The sequence below is a fragment of the Mustela nivalis genome (assembly GCF_964662115.1).
Source record: "Mustela nivalis genome assembly, chromosome: 15".
Classification (NCBI taxonomy): Eukaryota; Metazoa; Chordata; class Mammalia; order Carnivora; family Mustelidae; genus Mustela; species Mustela nivalis.
In genome coordinates, this window is record NC_139034.1 from 7435225 (window position 1) to 7456357 (window position 21133).

Here is a 21133-nt window from a genome sequence, read left to right on the forward strand (position 1 = left end):
CAATCACTTAAGTGTTTAAAAATGGAAAGTGTATATAAAAAGGTAACCATGGATCAGATTGAAATCACTGTATCTTTGGGAAAGGTGTCAATTTCAAACAAGCGTGGGACTGTCTTGGCTGGCCTTATCTGGGTTACTAGGCTAAACCACATTCCTGTGGGTGAGATGGGGTTTCCCAATGGGGACAGGTGTTTGCTCTGTCAGTTCCATGGGGCGGAAGGGGAGGAGAAAATGAGGATTTGCCAGGGCAGGTCTTACCCCAAAGAGAGGAAAACCTTCCTTTGATCTCTGAAACGGGGGGTCCATCAGGTCTAGTGAGACATGCTCGGGGTAGGTCTGGATCTGTGGAACAGCGGATGGGATTTCCTGCACTATACTGCCCTGCCGTTGCCCCAACACTCAGCAGAGTCCCAGCCTCTGAACCTCCCTTCCTCCACTCCCATTTTAAACCTCAGAGCTAAAACAGCTTTGGAACACTTCGGGAGAATCACTGCTAAATTCAAGGTCCGAAGACAGCTTACTCCGATTTCCTACACCTCGTCCCCTGTCCACCGTCTTTCTCCTGGTGAATAAGACTAGAGCAGTAACCACCAAAGTTCATGGTTAGGACTACCTATGTCTGCAACCAATGCCAAAACTGATGTCACCACAGAAACTGGACTTCCTTGCACTTACTCTTCAGAGCAAGAAAGTTTTCCAGATGGATGGTCCTAATCTTGAAGACACTTTGAAGGTCACTGGAGCAAAAACAATGTTTCTGCTTGCTTAAGGCAGGTTGAGCAGAACCTAGAGCCATGCGTCATCAGACTCACAGCCTACAACACTTGGTGCAGGCTGCAGAGAAAACCCTCTCCAAGGCTCGTTGCAGCTTGTAAATACAGCGTTTGGGAAAACATACTTACTAACTGCTTAGGAGAGTATATCTTTGCATTGTATTTTCCCTGCATTTTTTTTTTCTGCTGAAGTTTTTTGTTTTTGTGTTTTGCGTGAAATATGTTTCTAGGCATAGAACCACAATTTGTAGCACTGCATGCTGGGGAAATAAGACAAAACTTTCTACTCCATTTCTCTCCAGCCACCAAACAGGTTTTCAGTTGGGGATTGCCATAGCAGCCCATTCTGCCATCATTAAGGACAGAGGTCTGGGAAACACTTTCTCCCTGCTCTGTTCAAGCATGTATCCCATCTTCTCATATTTGCTTTCTGCATTAAAGCAGTTGCCAAAATGCCTTACACTGTCTAATTTAAATTATCTTCTTCTAATTGAACTGACATTTGGATATGGTTTCCCTGTCAGATCTTCCCACCTCTTGGCAGATATCCTCCTTGCTCTGTGCTGGGTAGCAATGTGCGATGACCCCACTGATGAACTAAGCCAGTAGTGACCAGCTGACTGTTCCTGAGCAGAGGCCCCCTGTCTTACACCTCAGCCCGTGGGACAGCACGGCCCAGCCCAACAAGGGCTGATCTGTGGCCACTTTGTTCTAGAAGGAGGCTATTCTGGTGAGTCCATCCTCACGGGACCTCTTCATACCTCTGGGGCATGAAGAAATAATGCTGAGGACTTCAGACATTGTGCTGGAACAGAAAGAAAACTTCCTGCTGCTACGGGTGGAACCCTATTCTCACACTCTCCCATGGCTCAGAAAAGCAAACCAGCCACAACTACAAGGAAAACCTGACAGAGGGACGGAGGCACAGAACCCTGGCGAGGAAGACTCACAGTGGAGAAAACGGTGCACAGCTCGAAGGCTTTCATTCCCGCTCCCCAATTTCTCTGCACATATCTGTCCTCCAAAGAGGGACTCAGTGGCAACTCTGAGGGCTCCTAGTGGCTTCTTTTGAGTTTGCCATTCTTTCCCCACACAAAGATTTGTGGCCAGAAGCTTCCATAGGATCACATGAACTTCTCTCTCATCACTTGATTTATCTGTTTAGGGTACCTGCTGTGGGAAAGGGCACAGTTCTGGGTGCTCACCGATAGCAACCCTATGCACACAGCCTCTCGTGGCGACGGTGCTTACCATCTACTCTCCCCACTGATCAACTGTGTCCTGAGGGGGCAAGGCCATGCTAAACAGCCTTATCTCTTAGAATCTTGACCCCTCAAGCACCACCCACCCCCCACGCCAGGGGGTTTTCCTTTCCTTCCATTTGCAGTTCTGTCTTCCCAGTCAGGTCTGTCCTGTCAGCCTGCCAGGGCTCAGAGCCCATCAACTTGACCTATGCCTCTGACACTGTGCCCATGAGAAGACGTGGCCATCACCATGGCCACGCCACTCTTTCCTCAGCTTCTTCACCTGATGTGATGTTCTAGCTCTCACAACCCTGACATTTCTGGATGCCTAACGGAGCATAACAGGAACAGGTATCCGACTCAGGAACACCCCGGCCTCAAATCCCATGGACACAGCTCCTCCAATACAGAGCTTAATCGTGTTCTAAAATATGTCAGATGCGGGACACCTGGGTGGCTCGGTCGGTTAAGCTGCTGCCTTCTGCTCAGGTCATGATCCTAGGGTCCTGGGATCGAGTCCCGCATCGGGTCCCTCGCTGCTTCTCTCTCTGCCTCTGCCTGCCACAATGCTTGCTTCTGCTCGCTCGCTCTCTCTCTCTGACAAATGACAAAGAAATAAAATCTTTTTAAAAAAAAACTAAATAAAAAAAGTAAAATATGTCAGATGCTCGACAGGGCCTGAAACAAATGAATACTATAGTCTGTCTTTTGTGCAAAGTTTAAAACAGTTTAGTTGGATGTTAAAACAACAACCACCAACAAAAAACTAAAGAATAATAAAGACTTAAGTATCTGGAAACTAAAACGAGGAAAGCGAAGTAAAGGTCATCCTCTGAGTCCAGGCAATCAGGAAAGGAAACAGATGTGCCTTCGGAGAGGAGTCGCAAAGAAGCCAGGGCTGAGCAGCCCGAGACCCAGGGAGCAGCCGTCTCGGTAAGTCTGTCTCAGAGGGTTACAGCAGAAGCAGGTTGGGTGAGAAAGGGCATCAAGCTGAGGTCTGGAATTCCTGGGTTTGGACTCTTTGCCTTTCACTACCGTTGGGAATCTGGGCCGGTCCCTTCCCACCCCATCCTCAGATTTCCCAATGTGATCTTCACATTTTTTTTCAGAGTGTTTCATGAGGTTGTTATGAGAAGCAAATGCATTATGAGCAGAATATTCCCGCTGAAATTTAACTATGCTCGACACCTATTTAACTAAGCATGACACCTTTCTTTTAAAGCATACATTTTATAGTTACAGGTTAGTATAAAAATGGCTAGTAGGAAATGAAATTCCAGCTCAAAATTTCTCGATCAGAAAATGAAATACTCTGTTAGGAATTCAAAGGACTTACGTCTACTATATATATAGGCCTATTATATCTCGACTTAGGCCAAAGTGAGGGATCCCACGCAGTCAATGGAGGTGCAGAAAAGGTACGTACATATGTAAGTCACTGCTTTGTGACCCACAAATGGAAACACATTCTGCTCCCTATAGCCATCCTGCCAATTCAAAGGTCACTGCCAGGTGGACATGTAAGGACCAGCCAAGGAATACCTACCTATATGTGGGTATTTATCAAAGGAGGATCTGGAACCAAAATATATATTGAATTCCATTACTGCGTTTTAAAATCAGCCCTAACTTTTCTCCATACACATGCATAATATATGCTTTAGGACTCTCCCTTACCCTGACAGTGAGATATAAATAACAAGATGTCTTGAAATTTTGACAAGTAGTATTCTCAACGTCAATTTAGGAGCCAAGTGTGCAGAATTTAAAACACATTTTCCTGTAAGATTCGCCTATCATCTGCCCAATATCCCTTAACCCATAATGTAAACAATGTTTCCAATAGTAATATGACTGCTGTATTAATAACTGAATTATTAGTATATTAAACTAATTTAATAATACCAATTAATAAAAAAGAGAAACCTAATTTCTTTGGCTTAGCGGCTCAGATGGTAGAAGTAGAAAAAAGGAGAGAAAGAAAACTTTTGTCCCCTATACGAGAAAGGCCCTTGAGATATTTGGAAATAAGAATGATTGTCTTTGGCATCCTCTGACCTCCCTCTCTTCACACCCATCCTCCGTGAGCTACCCACCCCCACCCCCCAACCTAGGGCATGTTCCATTACGTAAGAGCTTACTTCTGCCTCTTGGCCACCTTCCTCTGATTTCTCAGGCCAGGAATGTCCTTGATGCCGTGGAGACGAGGGCAAAGCCACGTAGCCCAGCACACGGAAGAAAACCCGCTGTCATATCCTGAGCTGTAACCCGCTACCCCACCAAGGTCAGGCCCGCTATGGAGCCAGCAACCCTACAGCTCACAGCACTTGTATCCATGGCATCTGGAGCTCCTGAGCTTGTCTTGCTTGAATGCTGCTTCCCTGGGGGCAGAGCTTTCAGGGCTCAGGGACAAGGAGTGGGACAGCCCAGCAGTTACTTCTTAGGGAGAAGGTTTGTGAGTCAAAGCCTGCCTTTCATTTTTTTCAAGACCCGCCAAGGTAGCTGTGCAAGTGTGTGCTTTGATGTGACCAATTTAACTATATTTGAATTTCATTTCAAAACAACCCTGTTTCGCATCTCCTCCACACACAAAAAAAAAAAAAAAAAAAAAAAACCTGCCAAAGCCTGCTGGTTCGCTTCTTTTCTAATTCTAATTTCAGCACTGTAATGATAGAGCAGTCAACTCTATAGACCCCAGCAGTCTTACCTAGACCCAGGGCTCTGATGCAAGAATCTGGCAGTTTGGCAAGAGTCAGAGCCTCCAGAGCCTCTGAGGTGGTCACTTACGCAGCACAGGGCCACATGCAGGCAAGAACGCCTGCAGAGTCGACTAAGTCTGTCCTCACCAGAGTGACTGCAAATTAGAAAGAAACACTTATGGCCTCAATGTAAATGATGTTCCTGTGGCTTGTTTCGGATCTTTGTCTTCTGAAAAGAAAGTACCCCCTGTGAGGCTTCGTTGTTGGCTCATTCGTTCGTTCGTTCATTCATTCATTCCTTCTTTCATTCATTCAGTAAATGCTTCCTAGGTTCCTCCTGTCTGGCTGCTGTTGGGGGAGATGCCAGGAGTACAGCGGTGAACAGCACACATCATCTCGGCCACCAAAGACCTTTCTCTAGCTGAGGAAAAAGACACACAGTTGACCCCTAAAACAGCACATGGCTAAACGGTATGGGTCCACGGACACATGGATGTTTTTTAATAAATACAGTAAAATATGGTAAATGTATCTTCTTGTTCTTGTGATTTGCTTAATCACATGTTCTTTTCTCCAGCTTACTTTATCATAAAAATACAGTATAATTGGAAGGGGAGATGAACCATGAGAGACTATGGACTCTGAAAAACAACCTGAGGGTTTTGAAGGGGCAGAGGGTGGGAAGTTGGGGGAGCCAGGTGGTGGGTATTATGGAGGGCACGTATTGCATGGAGCACTGGGTGTGGTGCAAATAATTAATTAATTAATTAATTTTAAAAACGGGAAAAAAATAAAAGCTATTGTGGAAATAGAAAAAAAAAGAATACGGTATATAATACATCTAACATACCGCATGTGAATCAATTATTTAATGTGCTCAGTAAGTAAGGCTTCTGGTCAAGAGTAGGCTATTAGAAGTTAAGTTGGTGGGGGATCCAAGGTTATATGCAGATTTCTATGTTGGGGGTTGGGTGCCCCTCAACCCCGTGTTGTTCAAAGGTCAACTGTACAGTAAGCAACTGTGATGAACTCTGCATTATTTTGACACCTGAACTAGCCTCCTTCCCGAGGTAACATAGTACTAGGACCTGACAGATGATCGAAGGTGGAGGGGACTGAGCTGGCTGGAAGACGGTGAGCAGGGAGAGGCTACAGTTTCTCCTGAGCAATGGGGACCCATCAGCAGCAGGTAACCCACAAGGATCTGGAGAACTAGAGACTGAGGAGGCAAGTACATGGCCACCGGGCTGAGGCAGCAGTGGCCTGGACTCACATGGGCACTGTGAGATGGGGATGGTGATGGAGACATTATCCCGTGGCCTGTTGACCAGCTGGGTGTGTGGCATGAGGGAGAGGGAGTCAGTGTGACTCCGGGTGACAGGCTGGCACAAATAGCAGTGCTGTTTACTGAACTACCCAGACCTACAGGGGGGCAGATCTGGAGGGAAGACGAGGACTTCTGATCCAAATGTGCTGCCCTTGCATCATGCAAGTGGACACATCCGGGCAGTAGCTGAAGATCAGCCTGGGCTGAGAATGGGCAGGAGGGCTGGGCTCCGGAGCTGCAGATCCGAGATGATCCTATCACTCTGGAGGAGGACTAACATGAGAGGGGGTAGGAGAAGCACCACTGAGTGACAGCTAGAGACGAGTGGCCTAGAAGAGGGACCTGAAACGGAAAGAGCATAAAGTGTAGAGATTCAAGGTCAGGATCTAGAGCTCCAGGAACGTGAATGCCGATACGTCAATGCAGGATGAAGGTTGTCACTTCATTTTACTGACCGGCCCTTTCGGCAAGAACTGTCTTTTTGCCTTCAATTTGCTCGCCCCACAATCTAATTTTAATAAAAACACTGATACTTTTAAAATAAAAATGGAGTGAAGTTAAGGTCTCAGATAGCTCTCCACCTGAGACTGTCTGGCTGTCTACCTGTCCAACTGAAAGCATCATTGTGGCTTAAGAGAAAAACCTTTAAAATACCTATAGGTGATACGGGTGTGATCACTGTGCATTTCCAAGTTGAATTCCTAAAATCTGCTTGATCCTAAGCATAGTTCTTGCTCCCTTAAGCTGGGAATTAGCAACATTTCTCCCTGCATCACTGTGACAGTAGATCCCCACATGGGAACTGGGATCTCACCAATACTAGGTGAGGCCCAAGAAACCACATTCAACATAGGCCTCCTCCGCAGAACTATAATCTTGTCATGAAACAACACAAACATTATTAGAGTCCTATCTTCCAGGAATTTTGTGAACCTTTGATTAAACAAAGCAAAGCACCTATATCCAATCTTCAACAATGGAGTTGAGATGATTCCTCTCTTAAGCCTCCCACGTGACTTCAAATTGCACCAAGCACACTAATTTCTGAAGAAACTTAAGTTTTTCTTAGCTTTTTTGTTTCTACACTTGGAAACATCCTTTTTCAGACAGCTAATGAAAACTATTTAGGTAAATGGCATTGGTAGGTATTTCTTTTGGCCTCTGGGTTCTGTAAGAGACTTAAGATGCTCATGGACTGAGAAAGTCTGGGGGTCTTCTGAACCAGAGAGGGAAGCCTATTTGCAACTAAAGATCGATCTGGAAAGTGCTCCACCCCCACCAGGCCTTTCATGCCTGAGTCACTGGGAGCACAAGTTCAGAAGCCAGTGAGAACGCCATCCTGAGAGGAAGACAAAATGGCTCTCTGAAAACTCAGAGGAAAACACCTTGAGGAAGGCTGTCACTCCCCATCCGGAATTCTAGTAACACTGGGCGGTTATGAAATTATGCTCAACCTCCAGTCTTCCTCCAGCACATTTTCTCTTATTCCACAATAGAACAATCTGGAATTGGACCCACCATGCATCTAACCAACAGGAATATGAAGCATGTGTCATTCATCCTGACTGGCAACTGAGCCTCTTATAAGCAATCACTGGTATACAGTTGCTTCCTCCCCATTTTGAGAGGCCATCAGGTCCTTGATTCTAAACATAATCAACAACTCAGAGCCTCCCTTGACATTAACTGCTTTCCTCCAGCTTGCTGACAAAGGAATTCCAGTCTCAAAAATTATTGGCAGACAATAAGAACGAGGCTTGCGACTTCCCAGCTCAAAGTTTTTCCACAACTCCCCATCAGGCAATGCTGCTCAAATATTCCTCTAAATTACTCCTGATAATATCATTCAGTGAGAGAGAAAGTCTTTATGCCAGGTTTTCTCAATGCTCATAACCACTGAGGCTGGGCCCTACGATCACAGAGGAGAAAAAGAAGGAGCCAGCGTCTCTATCAGATAATCAGCTCCTCACACCTGAGCCTTAACTCACAGCAGTTGCCTCTTGCTGGGGGCCAGGGAGAGCCAGTTCACACCTTGAGGAAGGCTAAGGGAAGGAGGTCATTGAATGCAGAAAATTTAAAGTCCCACGATTTATCTTTACAAGTCATACAAATTTTTCATTGTTTTCAGAAAGTTCATTTTTATGAAAAACAATGTGTTCCACCTTATAGCCATTAAGGATGGTTTTTATCCAAAATACAGAAAAAAAGCAATGACTAGTGAGGATATGGAGAAATTAGAACCACTGTTTCCTGTTGTGGGAGTGGAAAATGGTATAGCTGCTATGGAAAACTGGAGGCTTCTGGAGGCTCCTCAGAAACTTCCAGAAAATTCCACTCCTAGGGATATACCCAAAAGAACTGAAAGCAGGACCTTGAAGAGGTATCCATACACCCACGTACTTAGTATCATTATCCTCAGCAGCCAAAAGGTGGAAGCAGCCCCAAGACTGACCATCTACAGCTGAATGGATATACAAAATGTGGTATATCCGTACAACAGAATATCATTCAGCCTTTAAAAGGACGGAGATTCTGCGCTATGCTACAACATGGATAAACCCTGAGGGCACTAAGAGAAGTGAAAAGGGCCGGGCAGGAAAGGTCAAATACTTCATGATTCCTGACACACTGAGGTACTAAGAGTAGCCAGTTCATAGAGACAGAAAATAGAATGGTGGTTGCCAGGCAGCTTGGGGGGTAGAGGAGGAATGGGGAGTTGTTGTTTACAGGGTAGAGTCTGAATTTGGGAAGATGGAAAGATTCGGAGATGGATGGTGGTGACGATTGCACAACAATGTGAATATTGTGCACTTAGTGTCACTGAACTATACAGCACAAAATGGTTAAAATGCAAAGTTTAATAACATGCACTTTGCTACATTTAAAAAAAATGCTCTGGCTTAAAAAACAAAAAACAAATAAATATGCAGTACGTGGGTCTGTGGATGTTACATGCATCGAATTCTCAGTAGTGATGTTTCAGGAAACATGTGATGGGCCACAGGAGTTTCATCTCTTTTCTTAAGTTGACACCTGACTCGCAAGACAGGTACCAAAACAGACTTTATGAAATGAAGGCTTCTTTGTGTGGAATTTAGAGAAGAGACATGGAAAAAGCTGAAGGGCTGTATTATCAGTATTTTTTCCTGCCCTGTTAAATGATGATTACCCAGGCACTGATTTTTAGCCTCCATGGAATGGGTGTTTGCACTTGTTTGGGGTGGGGAGGTCTGGCACTTGAGAAAGTAGCAACTCCAAATGTCTGTTCCCCAGAAACTCTGACATAATAAAAATCACCATATAATTCTTGGAGCTATTTATTGCTTCCTGAGTTAGGGCCCACTCTTTCCTTATCAACTACCACCACACTGGACAAACATGTGGTATGTTTCAGCATTATGCCATGCTTTAGTTCACAAAATAAGTGGTTGTTTATAACATTATTCTGGTCTCTCGTGAGTGCCTTGCAACCTTTGCTGAAATTTTCTTATCCTAGAAAATAGGAAATGTAAAAAAAAAAAAGAAGAATAAAAGGAAAAAAAAAAAAACCCGTCTAATGAAAGAGTTGTCACTGTCTTCTACCTACAGGTAGAAGGATTATTGGACCTATTAGCTCTGATATTCCAAGATTCTTCTTCCTACTCCCTTCAGGTATTAAATCTCAATTTTAATTTTCTTCTCCAATCCTCACACACACAAGAAGTCACAGAACGTTCCAACACTGTATCTCAAAGAAAGGTAAAGTTAAGAAATAGGAACTTAGGTCTTTGACCGAGGCCAGCACCAGGTTCCAGGGACTGTACTGGCAGGATGCCCTGCTCTGGAGCAGATGAGAAAGCACTCAAGCAGACATTTGTCCCCAGGCTAGTCTCAAGAATGTGTTGTTCTCTGTGGGACCAAATGCCCTTTATGGTCATGGGCAAAATATTTACAGCCGCCCATTTAGTGTAGCTGTAGAGCTTTATAATCAAAAAAGGGCTTGGGGGACCAGTCACAGGAAGATCAGACTTTTCCGCACAATGAGACTATTAATGTCCATCTGATTTAATCCTAGAGGAATCAAAAAACAAGCTCACCACCCCACAATAAAATGATATCCTTACCCGTTATCTTTTAAAAGCAAGAATAAACTCAGATGTATAGAAGACATGAGTTACTTATTGCAAAGTCACTTATTTTAATTGTATAAAACTAAATATTGCTGCACATAGTTAAACCTCAAAAGCTAAGTAAAACCTTACAGGGCTAAGAAGAAGACAGCCACGGAGCCCACGTACTGTTTGGTTCTAGCGATATACTGAGATGCCCAGAGAGCAAATCTAGAGAGACAGAAAGCACATTAGTGGTTGCCAGGGGCCAGGGAAGGAAGCAAGTGTTGACTACAAATGGACATGAGGTTTCTTTTGGAGATGGTGGCAACATTTCAAAATTAGATTGTTGCGATAGCTCTGTAAATTTACTAAAAATTACTGAATCGTACAATTAAAATAAGTTAACTAAAAACACCAATAAAGCTGTTAAACATATAAAATAAAAAATACTGCCTTATGATCAATCTAATAAACATTTGAGGAGGATTTAGACAACAGGTCACAAAATTCAGGGTAAAGCACATATTTACTATAAGCATCCAGGTCATAAATCTTAGTCAAGAGCCACAACATATTTCTCAAATCTCTACCTCAGAAAAGTCGGTAGCATGTCTATTTTTCCATCCTCCTCACTCACAACCTCAGAAAAAGACTTCCTTCTTGATGGTTTTTCTGTTACTCTGTTTTAAGGGACTTTCAAATAAACATCTTGATTTCTTAGTATTCACCCAGTGGACTTGAGCTTTTCTCCAGGGCACAAGCCCTCAATTACACAGGAGGGGAAACCTAGTTCCATTAGAGCCACAGAGCTTACACAACAGAACTGGGAGCTCTCTAAAAAATTATCTTCTGGGATATACCCTGGCTGTGATCCAGAAGGTAGAGAGGTTTCTCGTCAAGAAGCTGCACTCTGAGGGCTGGCAAGTTCGCCATGCGTAACCCCCTGGGTCGATTCAGAATAGAGTCTGAGTTACCTCTGTGAGGAACTGGCTGGTTCCAGGGCCATGACAGGCGCTGTGTGATGATCTCTGCTGTTCCTACTGTTTCAAGTAGATGTTGCTGTCCCACCAGTTCAGCAGATACATTTGTGCATGTTTGCCTGCTGTCTGTCCTTCCTTAACAGCTCCACAGGCAAACTGGTTACACCCTGTCAAACTCGCCCCCTAAACTGAGCAGCAGGTGCCCTGACTCCTACCACCAGCCCCTCTGGAAAATTCCTCCTTTCTCTCAGCCTGACGGTGGCCCACCCAGAGCTATGCTTTTTGCTGCTCTTGGTTTTGTTTGCAATTTTTAATCAATTAATTAAAATAATACATAGGCCTGCAGCTCTATCCAGTCTTTCTCATTTGAAGCCTCTCTCTTACCTCACGGTCACCCTTCTCTTTCCTCCTTGGGTGTGTCTTCCCCTCAGGGGACTTCTTACATCCGACTTAAAAATGTCACCCAAATTAATTTTCCTGTTGCTGGTAGTCACATTTCTTCACAGATGGGATTTTTGAGTGTTAGAAATGATAAAGGCTTTGTTCAGTGTCTCATTTTACACTCGAGGACCTGAAAGACCAAAACTAAATAGCTAAGGGGTTTATGGGCGCTTTATTCATGATTGCTCAAACTTGAAAACAACTACAATGTCCTTCAAGAGGTGAAAGGATAAGTAACGATACCACAGCCAGACAATGGGATATCACTACAGTCAGTGGTTTTTATCGCTATAAAAAGGAGTGAGCTATTAAGCCATGAAAAACAGAGGGAAGCCTTAAAAGCTACCAATCTGAAAAGGCTATGTTCTGTATAATTATAACTATAGGACATTCTGCAAAAAGCAAAACCATGGAGACAGTAAAAATATCAGTGGGTTGGGGCACCTGGGTGGCTCAGTGTGTTAAAGCCTCTGCCTTCGGCTCAGGTCATGATCCCAGGGTCCTGGGATCAAGCCCCGCATCAGGCTCTCTGCTCAACAGGGAGCCTGCTTTCCTTCCTCTCTCTCTGCCTGCCTCTCTGCCTAGTTGTGATCTCTGTCTGTCAAATAAATTAAAAAAAAAAAAAAATCAGTAGGTGCCTGGGGTTAAGGGGGAAGGACGATGACTAGAAGGAGCACAGAGAATGTTTTGGGGAGTGAACCTACTCTATGATACTACAGTGGTGAATACACATCATTATATATTAGTCAAAACCCACATGCTGCTCAACACCAAGGTGAACCCTAACATAAACTATGGACTTTAGTTAATAATAACAGATTTTAATAACATTGGCTCATATAAAATGTTAATAACAGGAAACTACATGCAAGGAATAGGGGTATCTGGAAATGCTGTACTTCCCAATCAATATTTCTGTTAACTTAAAACATAAAGATCTAAAAAATAAACTATATTAATTCAAAACATAAATAAAGAGCTGCTGATGGAGTGGGAGTAAGGCCAGTGACACAAACCTTCTAAGACTTGAGAACTTTGTAAACAGCATAGAGGATCCTTGCTCACCTAGTGAAGTGCCCAGAAACCACCCCTTATGTTAATAATTATGCCAACCTGACTAAGGTAAAGGGAGAACCACAACTATTTCAACATCACGATTCAAAAATCCCTTCAATCAAAATCCAGACTCTGGATGTGCATAACCTTGACCAGCTGACTTTAAAATCCACATGGAAGAACAAGGGCTTGGGATGGCTGGGGGTGGGGAGGGGACAAGGAGATAAGCCATGCCCTGCCAATGCCAGGAACCTCGACTTTAAAGCAAGATTCAAGTTTGATTATTATATGAAGTTCAGCATTTCAATTGAAGGCTTTTTTTTTTTTCCAACTTGAAATGAGATTCTTATGAGCCAAAAATGATCAGGAAAGTCATGGGAACTACCTGAGTCTTCATGGAGGACATGGCAAGAACTAATCACAGAGCTAATTTATGGGGACAACATGGAACAAAAAAGTTGCTTCATGACCACATCTCATGTTATGTTTACTCAACTAGACAGTTATATGAAAATATATTGTTTGGGAATATATTTATATGTGGAAAACCAATTAGGAAAAATTTAACAAGTGATAATCCCAAAATTAAGAATAATGGTTACCGATTTGTAGGGGGATGGCAGGGCTTGAGGACAAGGAGGAAATATTTATAGGTGCTGGTGGCATTTTATATTTCAGGTTGGGTAATGCATATATATTATTTGTTAATTTTTGAATTCATACATATATTCTTTGTATAAGTTAAATACTTATTAAAAGGTTTTTTTTTTTTTTCAAGATTTTATTTATTTGACAGAGATCACAAGTAGTCAGAGAGGCAGGTGGGGGGGGCGGGGGAAGCAGGCTCCCCACTGAGCAGAGAGCCCAATGCAGGGCTCGATCCCAGGACTCTGAGATCATGACCCGAGCTGAAGGCAGAGGTGTAACCCACTGAGCCACCCAGGTGCCCCTTAATAAAGTTTTTAAAAAGATAAACAAGAGCTAAAAGAATGGGTCAGAAAATATTAATATAAATAACATATAATAAAACTAAGTAGGTGTGACAATCATTTGGCATCAGCTAGGCCTACGTTCAAATTCCTAACATACCACTCAGTGGCCATATAACCCTGAACAAGTTACATAATTATTTTGAGCTTCAGTTCCTGCATCTGAAAAGGGAATAAAAGTATTCTTCAAGGGGCGCCTGGGTGGTTCAGTGGGTTAAAGCCTCTGCCTTCAGCTCCAGTCATGATCCCAGAGTCCTGGAATCGAGCCCCATATCAGGCTCTCTGCTCAGCAGGGAGCCTGCTTCCTCCTCTCTTTCTCTCTCTCTCTCTGTCTCTGTCTCTGTCTGCCTGCCTCTGTGCCTAATTGTGATCTCTGTCAAATAAATAAATAAAATCTTTAAAAAAAAAAAAAAGAGTATTCTTCAAATTATAGTTGGGTTAAATAGGATAATGTCTATTGAGCTCAGTGGGAGTCTGGCAAAGAGGATAAAAACAGCTCTCATTTGTTGATCTGCCAAGAGCCATGGTAAGTACCTTACAGGCACGTCACAATTAATCACTCAGGGTCAAAAAGCAAGAGACATAGGATTTGAACCTGTAGGGACTCTGATGCCAAAACTATGTTCTTAATCACCACTAACTCTGATGAAAGTTATATATCATTACTAACGGTGCTATTTATTATGAGTTTCACAGCCAAGGTTTTAAATTAGGTTAAAAATTACTTGCACATGGCTAAGATGGGACTACCTGACATAAAAGCAATTTACTTCAAAAAGAACCCAAAGGTGTAATGAACCAAATAGCTGATGTGATTGGACAATGTCACACAGCTATCAAAAATCCCAATATACTCTTGGTCTACACAAATGATAGATCTTTTGATCTGAGCAGTCTTTTCATCCTTCCTCTAAAACCATACACTTGCCTGCTAATTTAGAGTAATAAATGCAGTTCTAAGCAACACATCTTAAAAGAAACAAACTTCAAATCAGTTTGGACAGCCATCTGCCACCATATCCTTCCATGAGCAGTAGAAGGATTCTGCGAGTATGAGCTTTAAAAAGACAACTATTAGGGAAGATATCACAGTGATTTTCCTATGGAAGAGGAAACAGATTTATTTGGATGTGCACTCTTGGGTAGACTCAGTGCACCTACGAGTTTGCTTTCGTTCTTGGACAGAGAATTTACGATCATGGAAACAGAACATGCCATCTAGGGAGGTTCATGCTTTCCACCAAAGGTGGGCTCAGTAGCTGGAGCCACAAACCACAAATGGTGTGTGGGCTGGATTCATGATCTTTGAGGTTTCCACCTTTACAGTTTTCTGATCCTGCAATATGTAATACATATCCTAAAAACCCAGTCCTTACATAAACAGCAGACAAATCCTATATAGGAAGGGACACCACCAATCTTGGAAGCCCTATAGTTCTCACCTGGGAACCCGCCGTTGCTGGGACTCTTCTAACTTTGCTAAGCTAGTTTCTAGGTCCTAAAGATCATATGTGAGAAAGGCTCACACAATACCTGGGCTTTGTAAAACAAGGACAAAGAGAAGAAACTATAAAACAAAACCCACCTATTTATCTGCATAAGCCTCTGTCTAGGTTCAAGTTCAAACAGTTGTTTAGGAAACTGATGTAAAGAATGCCACAAGAATGAGAAAGAGTGATACCCCTACAGTAATCCCAGACCAAACTTAGTAACTCAGTGAGAGAATCCTGTGGGTTTTGTTACTGGAGTCTAAAGGATTTAGTAGCAAAGCGTTTCAGAGGCCTCTACTTTTTTTTTCTTGTTTCTGAAACATACAGCAAAGCAATCTGTATCTGAAATAGGATTGCTGCTTTATTACAAAGTGAATTTCTGTGAGTCTATATGGGAGTTGGGGGGCGGGGAAGAGGCTGTGAAGACCTGACATATAAACCATCAGTTTAGAAACAAAATGAGAAAACAAGAGAGGAAAAATGGGAAGTCTAGTTGTTGGAAGAGCAATGGTTCTGCTTTAGAGAAACCAAGCATCGAGGGCCTTCTGGGTGGCTCAGTCACCTGAGCATCCAACTCTTGGTTTCAGCTCAGGTCTTAATTTCAGGGTCGTGAGGTTGAGTCTGGTGTCAGGCTCCATGCTCAGTGGGGAATCTGTTTGAGATTCTCTCTCTCTCTCTCTCCCTCTGCCCCTCCCCCAGCTCATGCTTACTCACACTCTCTCAGATAAAATCTTCCAAAAGAAAAAGAAACCAATTGTGTTATTGCAGGATGTGAGCCCAGGACAAAAATCTGCCTCCGGAAGATCTATGAACATAGAGAGACACAGGGAACTTGATCGATGGATAGTCCCACACAGCCTAGTAATTTGGGTGATTAATGGTCCTACGTAATTCTTACACATATTTGTAAAAACTACCCAGAAATGAAAATAAGGTAAAGGATGGCCACCTGTTAGTATCCTCCCAGAGCAGGTGTAACAGGCCCACCCAAGATTCTTTCATTCTCTACAATAGACCTTATTCTGACTTGCTGTTTACCACTGATTAGTTAAGTTACAGGTTAATCTGTAGATTATTTTTGTCCAGCAGCGATGCAAATAATTTCTGCCTTGCAGAGAACATACTGAAAAGGTTACTGCCCCGTAGGACTTGAGCTAGCTTTGTCTCTAACATAGCAAACATTTCAGCCGGACTTTCCTTACGGCCTATATAAATCTCTGCTCCTCTTGAAAACTGTTTGATATATTTAGTCTATATTTATTCATCACTTTGCCATTGACTATTTCCATCTTTATCAATTCTACTTTGGCTACATCACAATTTTTGTCACTACTATCGTACATTTAACTACTTTATCAATGAATGTTAGTTAATGTAGCTGTTATGGGGGTCTTCCTTGAAACCGGAGTCTTTCCTAAAGACCGAAAATTTAACAAAAATTAAAACAAAAAAGTTTTATCACAGAGTTAAGATTTCCAAATAACTTAGTCCTACTTTCCCAAGATATCTGATCACTACTCACCCACGACTGGCAGCTGATGCCCATTTCACACTCAACTCCTTCTTCCGCTGGATCCAACCTTCTAGTCTAGTTTAGAAAGTATGCCTATTATTGTCTATTGAAATATACTACTCCCTACTAACCTGCCAATTTCTTCAGAAAGTAAATGGTATTTAATGAACTTTAAGTACCATACATTGTAATAGATCATTCATGCGTATGAACAAACAGGCAAAGAAGAAACCAAAAATATCTCTAAAATGAACTGCAGTCTTAACTTTCTATGAACATCATAAACCACAGTGATGATTCTTAAGTCCCATCTTCTCTATTTTTCTACCATCTGAGTGCTTTCTATCTTTTCTACCTCTCTTCTTTTTCTATAGGTTATTAGTATAGATATTATATTACAATACATTACACAGGCCTACTTAGCTGCCATGGTTCTTAGTCATGTTCTCTTTGTTCTACTCACTCTCCAGATTCTATATCAAATGCCCAGACATGTAAAAAGATCTGAACAGCCTCATTACCCTCGTCTCTGCTGTACCTATAATTCCAGTTACTTCATTTCACATAGGAGGATGGTGAGTCCTAGAGACTTACAGAGAAGTCCAAAGCCACACAGTAGGAGGCTTGAGTTGATGAACCCCAATGCAATAACAGAATCTGACCTCTTCTCTACCACACTCCACTGCCTCTCAAAACTGATCTAGTTCTAGAAATTTCCATCAAGAACTTAACTATGCATGACACCTTGGGGGAAACAAAGTGATGCTTATAAAGGGTAAATCACTTGACCAAAGTCATAAGGCAATTTTAAGCACTGGGATGTGAACTCAGGTCCTTCCAGCTATAAACCATCATCTTCAACAATTTATTCACATATATTTAAGCACCCTGCCCAAAAATCTGTTTCCACAGTATCCTTGCCTCTTTTTCATTTTATGTTACCTTTTTCATTTGATGTTGACTTGCACTTGACACTTGCACTTGCACTATAACATCCTGGTGCTGTTTCCTCAAGTGCCTTGCAGGATCTTAAAGCAAATGGGCAACATCTTTTATACTTTTTTATACTTTTTATGGCCTTAGTGCAGAGACCAATCAACATTCATGAAATGAATGGATGACACGAAAAGGACAATCAAAAAATCTGTTTGACATAAATTGGAACTTCTTTTAGCGTGCTGGAGAAAGATGCAGCTGTTTTCATTTGATGTTATGTAATTTAAGACTTTATTTTATATTATAATAAATACTACTATCATTTATGTAAATATTAGGAAACAATATAAATTCACATAAAGGTTAAAGATTGTAGCTTCAAAGTAATGTTCACTTGCAACGGGCTTCTTTGTGCAAAGCCTTCGACCCTTTGGGAGTATGCCTTCATTCTCACTGTCATTACAAGGGCTTCCTTGAAAACACCAGAGGAGTACGGACTGCGACACTCCTCGCCACCTCTGCATGATATAGGAAGCCCTTAGTATTTATCCCAGGCCCCCAGAGAGATTTTGAAAACTTCACATTAAATGCCATCACTTCTGTTGAATTTCTTGGCACCAAACAAACTCAAACACAAAGGCACTAAAATTAAGTTTCAGTTTTCCCTATATGGCAGTCATCCAGATAATAAGGAACTTGCTTAGTTTTCACTATTTTCATAAAGGAAAACCCCAAATTTACAAATTAGAGTAGTAGCCAAGAATACATCCCCAGTCCTATGGGGAGCACTTGTCACTAACCCAAAACCTCACTCAAGTTGGAACACTCAGACTTTTCCCCCTTAAACCTTTCTAGCCAACTGGTTAACAGGGGTTAATATGTATCTACATTAACTAGAGAAACTTCTCCCGTGTTCTCTTCTCCCGCCTAGCCCCTGGAAAGTGAAACTGGGTATTATTATTGTGAAACTGACAAATCCGGTGCTTGGGACACAGAGAAACCAAAATCTTAGAAAACTCATCTTCTAGATAAGCAACGCCTGAATGATTAGGAATTTGCTGTAATACTGCACTGTTCCAGACAACAAGTGTTGATGAGGATGTAAAGAAATCAGAACCGCTCTTACGTGGCTGGTGAGGATGTAAATGGTGCAGCTATCTTAAAGATTTTTATTTATTTATTTTTGAGAGAGAGAGGGAGAGACAGCACAAATGGGAGGGAGGAGCAGAGAGAGAGGGAGAAGCAGACTCCCTGCTGAGCAAGGAGCCCCATGCAGGACTTGATCCCAGGACCCTGTGATCAGGACCTGAGCCAAAGGCAGACGCTTAATCCACTGAGTCACCCAGGTGCCCTGGTGCAGCTACTTTAGAAAACAGGCAGCCCCGCAAAATATTAAATATAGAGTTATCATATGACCCAGCGAGCGATTCCAAACTGAGGTGTATTCCCAAGAGACTTGAAAACGTATGTCCACACAAAAACTTGTACATGAACATTTACAGAGACATGAACATTTAACCATTAGACTTAATGGTTAAAATGTGGAAATAAATCAATTATCCATCAACTGAGGCAGGGAGCAACCAAACAGGACATACCCACAGATTTGAATATTATTTGGCCAGAGAAAGACGTACTAATGCACGCTACCCGTGGATGAGCCCTGGAAATATTATCCTAAGTGAAACAAGCCAGTCACAACATGGGGCACATGTTACATGATTCCATTTATATGAAATGTCAAGAACAGGCCAAACCATGGAGACCAGCAGACTAGTGAATGGCATAAGCTAAGAGGGGGGAAAATGGGAAAGCTATTTTTAAAAGCTGTATTATGGTGAGCTTGAGTGACTTAGTTAAATGTCTACCTTTGGCTCAGGTCATGATCCCAGGGTCCTGGGCTCAAGCCCCACATTGGGCTCCCTGCTCAGTGGGGGAGTCTTCTCCCTCTCCTGCGACCCCTGCTTATGCTCTCTCTCACGTGTGCTCTTTCTCTCTCTCTCTCTTTCAAATAAATAAATAAAATCTTTAAAAAGTAAATAAATGAATAAATAAATAAGTAGCTGTATTGTCCACTTCCTGTGAATTTAGACCTAATTCACCCTTACAGGATGTATTATTTTTACCTCTGTTCCAATAAACACTTTGCAACTGTTCTTCAGATAAGAAATCTATTGTGAGCTCCTTGCATAGCTACAAATGAAATCTATGATCTGCCTTTAAGCAGATAGTGTACAAGTGATTTGGCCACAGAAGAAACAGTAGTGTTAGAAGGAGAAAGCCTTGTCCTTCCAACCTAATAGAGCAGACCAAATCAGTTGGTAGTGAAATGTTGACTATGTGATTGCTAGGACCATAGTCCTAACAATGCTATATTTGAGCTATAAAATAATCGTCCTTTGGGGGGTCTGGGCAGTTCTGTCAGTTAAGCCTCTGCCTTGGGTTCAGGTCATCATCTCCTAGTCCTGGGATCGAGCCCTGTGTCAGGCTCCCTGCTCAGCAGGGAGTCTGCTTCTCTCTGTCTCTCTCCCTCTGGCCCTCCCCACTGCTCATTCTCTCTAAATAAATAAAATATTAAAGAATAAAATAAAATAATCATCCTTAAGAAGGTCACCTGAGAAGTAGAGGGTGAAGTTAGTAATCCATTTCCATGGTCCATGAATGACTCCAAAGTCCACAGGAACCAACTACAGCAAATATCTAAAGCACTGGTCCACCTCCCCATTGGTATCCATCCTATTTCATTGGCTGGTTCTGCCAGCAGTTCTCCAATATTCCAACAACATGTACCTCCTCCTGAAGAGAGCCTGGGAACTCTCCCTTCCAGTTCTTGCCCTGTTCTTGCAGGCCACCAGAGAAAGAGAAGTCCCAAGGTGATCTTAGCTGCATAGAGTTTTCTTTCTTTTTGTAAGAAACTGTATGTTTTGAAAGGTCTTAAGTTCAGGGCACTTGTCAGCACATTTAAGTCACTTCCTGGACTAGCACTCATCTGCCATCATTGGCGTCTCAAACCTAACCATGTCCAGCAGCAGTGTCACCATCTTAGAATCCCTGTCCCACAAGGACCCTCAGTGTGTGGTAGGTGGCAAAGATTAATGAGGCAACATCAAGGGCGCCTGGGTGGCTCAGTTGGTTAAGCAACTGCCTTTGGCTCAGGTCATGATCCTGGAGTCCCAGGATGGAGTCCCACATCAGGTTCCCAGCTCCAAGGGGAGTCTGCTTCTCCCTCTGACCTTCTCCCCTCTCATACTCTCTCTCACTGTCTCTCTCTCAAATAACTAAATGGAATCTTTAAAAAAAAAAAAAATTTAAAAAGTGAGGCAATATCAAGGCTCTGCTGCTGAAACACAGATGGCAACATGGGCCTGGAACGTAAATGCTGGACAGTGTAAGTCTCCTCTACAAACTATTCTCGAATTTCTGCTTCTCATGCTTCTATAACCCTCAGCATGTCCTCCCTTTTAGACTCATCACAATGTACTACAATTCTGATTGCTTATCCGACGGTGTCCGACCTAGAAACCCTACGAGGAAAGAGATCTCCTCCACCTTCTACATCACTCAGCACAACTTCTGTGCAGGTAAACAGCTAGG

The 21133-nt window shown here is 42.6% G+C and overlaps 1 protein-coding gene and 1 long non-coding RNA gene across 6 annotated transcripts in view; one reads left to right on the forward strand and one right to left on the reverse strand.

Moving 5' to 3' along the window:
• SPATA13 (spermatogenesis associated 13) overlaps window positions 1-21133 on the reverse strand; it is a 342569-nt gene that overhangs the window by 92959 nt on the left and 228477 nt on the right. The gene's annotated exons all lie outside the window — the stretch shown is intronic.
• Window positions 2842-5243, forward strand: LOC309849142. Its single transcript, XR_014303522.1, has 2 exons — window positions 2842-2950; window positions 5047-5243. It is a non-coding gene; the product is annotated as an uncharacterized lncRNA (long non-coding RNA).